Source organism: Engystomops pustulosus, chromosome 6 (assembly GCF_040894005.1).
Source record: "Engystomops pustulosus chromosome 6, aEngPut4.maternal, whole genome shotgun sequence".
In the NCBI taxonomy this organism is placed as follows: Eukaryota; Metazoa; Chordata; class Amphibia; order Anura; family Leptodactylidae; genus Engystomops; species Engystomops pustulosus.
Window position 1 is genome coordinate 54,408,624 of NC_092416.1, and position 8,356 is coordinate 54,416,979.

Genomic DNA, 8,356 nt, shown 5'->3' on the forward strand with positions numbered 1-8,356 from the left:
GAAATATGTGGCAGACAATCTTGTTTTCTGGTTTTGTTTATTGTAATTGTATAAAATTTCAAAAATTGCAAAAATAAATACTTTTAAATAAAAAAAAGGAAGAAGAGAGAGAAGAAAGAAAAGAGAGAATGAAGGAAGAAAAAAGAAAAGGGATAGGAAGGAGAGAGATAGAGAAGGGAAGAAAGAGAGAAGAAGGCGAAAGAGAGGAGAGAAGGAAGGAAGGAGAAAGAAGAAAGGAAAGAGATAGGAAGGAAGGAAGGAAGGAAAGAAAGAAAGAAAGAAAGAAGGAGAGAGAGAGAGAAGGAAAGAGAGAAGAAAAAAAGAAAGGAGAGAGAAGATAGAAAATAGAGAAGGAAGGAGGGAGGGAGGGAGACAGAGAGAAAAAAAGAAAGAAAGAAAGAAAGAAAGAAAGAAAGAAAGGACATAGGAAGGAATGAGAGAAGTTAGGAGAGAGAGAAGAAATAAGAGAGATAGGAAGGAAGGAGAGAGAGAGAAGGAAAGAAAAGAAAGATGGAAGGAGGGAGAAAAAGAAAGAAAAGAGAGAAGGAAAGAGAGGGTAGAAAAAAAAGAAGGGAGGAGAGAGAGAAAGAAAAGATATAGGAAGGAAGGAGAGAGAAAAGAAAGGAAAGTAAGAAAGAAAGAAAGAAAGAAAGAGAGAAGGATAGAGAAGAGAGAATGAAGAAAGGAGAAAGAAAACAGAAAAGAAAAAGGAAGGAAGAGAAAGAAAAAATAGAGAAAAGGAAGGAAGGAGAGAGAAGGAAGGAAAGAAATAAGGAAGTAGAGATAGAAAGAAGAGAAGAAAGAGAGAAGGAAATAAAGAAAAGAAAGAAGATAGGAAGGAGTGAGAGAGAAGGGAAGAAAGAAAGAAGGAAGGAGAAAGAAGAAAGAAAAGAGATAAGAAAGATGGAAAGAGAGAAAGAAGGAAAGAGAGAAGAAAAAAGGAGTGAGAAGGAAGGAGGGAGATAAAGAAAAGAGATAGAAAGGAAGAAGAAAGAAAAGGGATAAGAAGGAAAAAGAGAGAAGAAAGTAAAGAGAGAATGAAGGAAGAAGAAAGAAAATGGATAGGAAGGAATGAGAGAGAGAAGGGAAGAAAGAGAGAAGGAGAAAGAAAAGAGAGAAGGAAGGAAGGATGGAAAGAGAGAGAAAGAAGGAAAGAGAAGAAAAAAGGAGAGAGAAGGAAGAAGGAAGAGAAAGAAAAGACATAGGAAGGAAGAAAAAAGAAAAGGGATAAAAAGGAAGAAGAGAGAGACGAAAGAAAAGAGAGAATGAAGGAAGAAGAAAGAAAAGGGATAGGAAGGAGAGAGATAGAGAAGGGAAGAAAGAGAGAAGAAGGAGAAAGAGAGGAGAGAAGGAAGGAGAAAGAAAAAAGGAAAGAGATAGGAAGGAAGGAAGGAAGGAAGGAAAGAAAGAAAGAAAGAAAGAAGGAGAGAGAGAAGGAAAGAGAGAAGAAAAAAAGAAAGGAGAGAGAAGATAGAAAATAGAGAAGGAAGGAGGGAGGGAGGGAGGGAGACAGAGAGAAAAAAAGAAAGAAAGAAAGAAAGAAAGAAAGGACATAGGAAGGAATGAGAGAAGTTAGGAGAGAGAGAAGAAATAAGAGAGATAGGAAGGAAGGAGAGAGAGAGAGAAGGAAAGAAAAGAAAGAAGGAAGGAGGGAGGGAGAAAAAGAAAGAAAAGAGAGAAGGAAAGAGAGGGTAGAAAAGAGAGAAGGGAGGAGAGAGAGAAAGAAAAGATATAGGAAGGAAGGAGAGAGAAAAGAAAGGAAAGTAAGAAAGAAAGAAAGAAAGAAAGAAAGAAAGAAAAGAAAGAACGAAAGAAAGTAAGAATGAAAGAAAGAAAGAAAGAAAAGAGAGAATGAGGGAGAGAGAAGAAATAAAAGAGATAGGAGGGGAGGAGAGAGATGGAGTGAGAGGAAAGAAATGAGATAAGAAGAAAGAAGAGGGAGAAGAAAGAAAAGAGAGGAGAGGAGAGAAAGATAGAAGGTAAGAAAGACAAAAGGAGTGAAAGAGATTAAGAAATAGAGATGGGGAGAAAGAAGGATAGAAAGAAAAAAAGAAGATAAGATGTGAAAGAGAGAAAGAGAAAAGGATAGAATGAGAGAAAGAAAAAGGAGAGAAGGAGAAAAAAATGAGAGAAAGAAAGGGAGAGAAGGAAAGAAATAGAAGGAACAAAAGGAGAGAAAAATAGGAAAGAGGGAGATAAGGGGAGAGGAGATAAAGAGAAAGGGATACGGAGAGAAGTATAGGAGTGAAGAGAGATTGATAGAAGTGAAAAGGAGAGAATGAGAGTGAGAAAGAGAGAAGAAAGGCACAAATGAGAGAGAGAAACAAGGCAGAAAGAAGGTTGGAAAACATGTTGCTTCTTACCAGATGCATCTACTGGTGAAGTTGAAGATAGATTGAGCGTTGGATTTCTGTCGGCCTATCTTGGGGACGCAGCCTAGAAGTGCGCTGGCAGCTCAAGGTCCCCAGTCTACTGACAGGTTTCCTTTAACGACACAATAAAAACATCAATTATCTCAATCCAAATAACTTATTGAAGGCACATTGCCAAAATAATGTGGTGTAAAGCACCAATAAGCCAATTACAATACCAATACATCACATATAGATTTATTATTCTGATGTTATTTTATGTTCATGTATGTTATGTTATGTATGTTTTTCACATGGTAACATATTTACATATGTAAAGGCCTCTTTGTGTTATACAACAAGTGGTCAGTAGATATTCATGTACTGTTACCACATCTGTATAGGTAAAGCAGAAAAAAAGACACTTCTGAATATAAGAGGATGGCAACTAAAATACTTTGATTAGGGTTTAGGAATATCACGCTCCCAATATAAAGCATCCAACAGACAAAATGATAACCACTTCAGTTTGGAAGCGAAATATTCCTGCACTCAATATCATCGCCAGCAATAGGGGACAATAGGGAAAGTGAGCACCAAACCCATCTGTCACCCTTTCTTTCGACAGTTAATGACTACTTACCCACAGACTGTTTCCCTACTACTTACAAACACAGTGGATTCCTTCTATATCTCATCCTGGACGTTTCTGCTACAAACTTTCATGAGAATTCTATAGGAACCAGTGTGATGTCACAAGCTTTGATGACTACAAAGAATCTTATCCCAATGGGGTTACCATCCCGCTGGCTATCACGCTCTTGTGTTGAGGCCTGATGTGCAGAATCCTCACATATGGGATAGGTTGTATAGTAGATAGTTTTTAGACTGATTTAGACCATCCTGAGTTTAGTCATTTTACACTATCACACTTTATTAAACACTTTATCTATTTGAAGAAAAAGTTCTATTTTATTCACCACTTGTACTGGTTTGACAGCCTTCAAGGACATCTAACACCAGGATGAAGAATTGTAAACCAAACACACTGACCTACTAGTGTGTGCTCCCTCTGGTAGGATCTGCTCTTCTTTTAGCTGCTTATGCTTTGGTATTTACGGAAAAAGGTTTTAAAAAGTATGCTTACGAGTCTGAGGGGCTGCAGGATCAATAGATGTTAATAGAGCCTGCAACCCCTCAGTCCTCATTTGTATAATCTTTAAAGCCTTTTTTTCTAAAAAAAAACAAGGACATAAGAAGCTTAAAGAAGAGCAGATCCTGCCAGAGGAGGCACGCACCAGTATGTCAGTGTGCTTGGTTTACAATACTTCATCCCGGTGGCAGATTCCTTTTAAGCTACGTCCGCATAAACAAATGTAAAGCTGCTATGTGATCACTTGATACATGCAACAAATGCAGTTTTATTTAAAGCCTCATTCACACGACTGTGTGCTCTTTGGTGGCGCTAAGCAAAGGGCAGTGTGCCCTTGTTTGCGGCCCATATAATACCGGCAGATGAGCCTTGCTTCCCACTGATGCCCATTAAAAATGAAGGAACGGGGCCTGCACTACAATTTGCAGAGATCCCGTTCATGCACTTGGCCTCGCCGCACCATAAGGCTACATTCACACTGACGTATGGGGGACGTATATACGGGTGACGTATATACGTTCTATATACGTCCCCCACAGACGGCAATAGGCGCACGGCGCAGCACCGTACCGCTCCATACCCCGGAAAAAGATAGGACATGCCCTATCTTTGTCCGTAGTACGCCGCCGTGCGCCATAACTTCCTATGGAGAGGGGAGGCGGTGAGCTGCGCTCACCTCCTCTCCTCGTGCACTGCCCTTGCCCGCTACGGTAAGGTACGGGCGGGCAACGGCAGTGTGAATGTAGCCTAACTGTACAGACTAGAAGTATAACAGTTGTGATAATATTTGTACTTTTACTAATAAGAAAGAAGCTCTAACCTGGTTATTTAAAGTGACACAAAAATTCAAATAGAAAAAAAAGACAAGGACAAAAAAGTCGAGCTACAGTTACAAATCGCAGAACCTGCCACCCACAAACATGGATCTCAAGTCCGCAGCAATATCTTCCCACCACAGGGAGTCAGTTCTCCCTGCAACAGATGAAGCCGGTAAGTCTTTGCTGCATATTGCACCCTCTTTCCCTAGAAGTCATCTAAAATATAAATAAACAGTAAAAATCACAAACACAGGTATCGCCTCCTCCGAAAATGCCCGATCTATCAAAATATAATAATGGTTTTTCACTGCCTTTAGCCCCGCAACGGAAAATAGAGCCCAAAGTCGAAAATGGCACTTTTTTGCCATTTTGAAAAATATAAACAATTCAATAAAAGTGATCAAAAGGTTGTACAGTCCTAAAAATGCATTGAAAACGTCATCAAAAGTCGCAACAAAATGACACCACCCACAGCTCCGTACACCGAAGTATGAAACAGTTATTAGCGCCAGAAGAAGGCAAAATCAAAACAAAATTTTTTTGTACAGGAGGTTTTAATTTTTGATAAATGACAATCTGTGATTGTACCCACCCAAAGAATAAAGTAGATATGTTATTTGGGACGTACAGTTAAAGGACACCTGTCATCAGGTCTGTGTCACTAGTCCTGTCACCTCTACCTGTTGGAGCAGCTCACAAGGATCCCATCCCAGCCTTTATCTAGTTATTTCATACATTAATCATTGTAAAATCATCTTTTCTTTATTATGTAAATGAGGCTGGTCACATGGTCAGAGGTAGTGATGTCACCCCTGTTACCCCTCCCCTCTCCTCCCCCTGCTCATGTTTGTGTGTAATGTATAGTAAAGCATTGCTAGTGTGTGTGCTGCATCTGCTGACATGCTGCATCCTCCTAATATACAGAGACACAGACATCAGCTACACAAGTACCTGACATGTGCTGGCATAACATGGCTGCAGCCTGGAGCTGTTGTATCTCTCCTATACACACACAGGCTGCAGGGGGCGCCAGCACCAGGAAGCACATCATTATACAGGCTGTCAGTCAAGCACTGGGGGTGTGGCTGTACCTCCCACTCATGAATAAGCTGGACAGCATGAATATGCTAATGACTCATTGGACATTTCACAGGTCATTTGCATACAGCTTTAGGACCTCATTGCTTAGGATTACAGGCATGTAGAGGGACAATGAAGGGATAGAGGCAATGCTCTCTAATGGCAGTTTATGAAAATATATTTAGATTAGGGAGGTTATTTTGCATGACGGGTTCTCTTTAAAGCCGTAAAAACCAAGCCCACCAGAAAATGGCGCAAATGCATTTTTCCCCATTTTCACTGCAATTGTAATTTTTTCCCCACTTTCCATGAAGTGCAATTTGTTACGCAGAAAACAAGCCGTCACTGACCTCTTACGTTTAAAAATAAAAAAAAGTTATAGATTTTTGAAGGTGGGTAGTAAAAAATGGAAATTAAAAAACAAAAAAGGGCCAGGTCGTTAAGAGGTTTATAAATATTTAAAAAGAAACATGAATATTTTCACAATAACGTTGTTTTTAAAAAAAACTCCCGCTACAAATTAAAAAAAATTGGGGCACTTTTACTAACGGTCGTGCGCCAGTTTTCTGTCCGACGTCACGTTGTCGGAGCTATGCACACTACACACTAACTGCACATACCAGTAGTACAGACTGCAATGATCTTAGTGAATGTGCCCCAATACGTATCAAAAGGACCATCACTCACTAGGAAATTAATTTATAATGGCCATTTTGAGTTCATCTAAAAAATGAAAATATCTAAATACTATACATTACATAAAAAATTATTTTTCCCCAGTTTTTGTAACTTTAATACAAAGAAAATTAAAAAAGGTCCTTTAAAGTTTTTTTCTACTTTTAATTATCTGTACGTGGCACACAAAAAATAGATGCCTTTTTAAGGCATTGCACAAAAGTAAAGGAAGTTATGGCGCTAAGTCGGTATGCACACTGACATATAGCGGGCATAAGTCAGTCGCGATGGAGAGGAGGGGTGACCCCTCCCCTCTCCATTGCAATGCACGGCGCCGTAACACAGACATGTCCTATCTTTTCCCATGTACGGAGCAGTACAGTGCCATATGTGCGCGACACTGTATCGCTCCATGCAGTCATTGCCGGCCTATGGGGGACCCGTGTACGACTGTAAGCTTGCGGCTGTAGATACATCCCCCTATGGTCGTGTGAATGCGGCCTTAAAGGGGTATTCTCGTCTGGGCATTCACATTCAGTTTCATTAATCTGCCATATAAAAACAAATCTACAATTAGATGTTATTAAAGAAAATGTTCCTTTGTCAAGATAATTTCTCATGAATGTAGTGATATGGTCCCTTAGAAACAAGACTGTGTCCTTGGATACGGCCACCTCTGCTGGAGGGATTGCACAAGGAAGCAAAAAGTTTCTGAATATGAAATATCCAGGAGTTACTGCAGGTCCCACAGTCGTCCTGTGGTAATGATCTCTGAATCCTGGTGGTCAGGCAGGGCTCAATAGTGCATGTCTGGCCACTGGTGCCAAAATGTGAGGTGGTCGTATCCGAGGAAGCTATCTCGTTACTAAGGGACAACATGACTACATTTCTGAGAAATTATCTTCACACAGGAACATTTTTTTTTTTATTTCATCCAATTGAAGAAATGATTACATATGGCAAATGAATTTAATTAAATGTGAATGCCCAGATGGGAATATCCCTTTAAACCAATAAATATGAACATTTAGAAATAAAAGGCAAACACTGGGTGGGCCCAAATGTGTTTCCATAGAAACGCATGCTATCAGTTATAAGCACCTGCTGTTTTGCATTGTTTAAATACAAGACGCCTGGTGCCAGTCACGGATCGCAAGGGTTTCTATGGAAACGCATATGCAATTGGTCAAAGCACCGCCCACGAGGATTTCCTCGCTTTTCTTAGCAATAGAAGTCAATGGGAGACAAACTGCCATTGTTGTACATGAAACCTTGGACAGTTTTAAAAGTCTGCCCCAGAATTGCCTTGAAACCCCTGGAAAAAGGGGCAGTTTTTGTTTCCCTCAGTAACCAGTTACAGCACAGAATTCAGACAATATTTGATAAACATGAAATGTAAGCTGCTCTGTGATTGGTTACAGTATGTCACCCCCCTCCCCTGCCAGTACCGGGGGAAGGCTGGGATGTTTCCCTGAGGAGGTCACCACATGTACCCGAAGCAAACTGTTAGCGAACGTCTGAAGCGCCGCCACTTCTAGTCACCAGTCACAAACCGTTCACAAAATGGCGCCGCAGGCAGGAATGTGTCATGTATGAGTGTGACTTATCCTATCGCAGGCTTCATCTCTTCCTCCTGCGGATCCACTGGTTCTGGCTCCTCCTCCTGCGGATCGGCTGGGGCTCCTCCCGGTGCTGGTCGGTATCAGGGCGCCGTCCTGTCAGCTCCTCTTCTTCCAACGGCTGCACCGCACGGCCCGGCACCAGCGAATTCCGTTACTGATAATTCTACCCACGTCACCAAGTGCAGCGCGCGGGCCTGCCGTCACCTGATTGGCTAGAATAAGGAGGCGGAGCTTATAGGCCCCTGGCAGGCACGGATACATAGGAAGCTGTCAGGGGCTGCATGTAATAAGCTGTGCTATGGTCGGCTCCCTGTGTACACACTGCCCTCCCTCACGAGGCATGTATATACAGTCCCAGCGCTGCATTTCCCTCTGCCCTACATTACTTGGACCTTGCCTCCCCAACACACACAGGAGCCCACAACAAGGACCTCAGGCTGTCAGCATGGTGTACACGCTGAGAAGAGGATGAAGGAAGGGGGGCTCTGTGTTTGCTTGGTGTTGTCAGGGGGGAGGGGGACTTGTGTCTTGTCATGGAGGAGACAGAATTTTTTGTGTTGTCAGGGAGGAGGGGACTTGTGGTTTATCAGGAGGGAGTGGGACTTGTGTGTTGTCAGTGGGGGAGGGGGGCTTGATTGCTGTCAGTGGGAGAGGGGG

The 8,356-nt window shown here is 41.7% G+C and overlaps 1 long non-coding RNA gene across 13 annotated transcripts in view; it reads right to left on the reverse strand.

Moving 5' to 3' along the window:
• The window catches only part of LOC140135097 (uncharacterized), an 85,151-nt gene extending 77,116 nt beyond the window's left edge, over positions 1-8,035 (reverse strand). For 2 of the 13 annotated variants that reach the window (XR_011856467.1, XR_011856458.1), the window contains exons 1-2: positions 7,526-8,032; positions 2,364-2,484 (exon numbers count right to left, since the gene is read on the reverse strand). This is a non-coding gene — a long non-coding RNA (uncharacterized lncRNA). Of the gene's footprint in view, positions 1-2,363; positions 2,485-3,020; positions 3,392-7,525 lie in introns of those variants that run through there. The other 11 variants (XR_011856466.1, XR_011856461.1, XR_011856455.1 and 8 more) reach the window with 11 other exon arrangements.
• Positions 8,036-8,356: the final 321 nt, after the last annotated feature.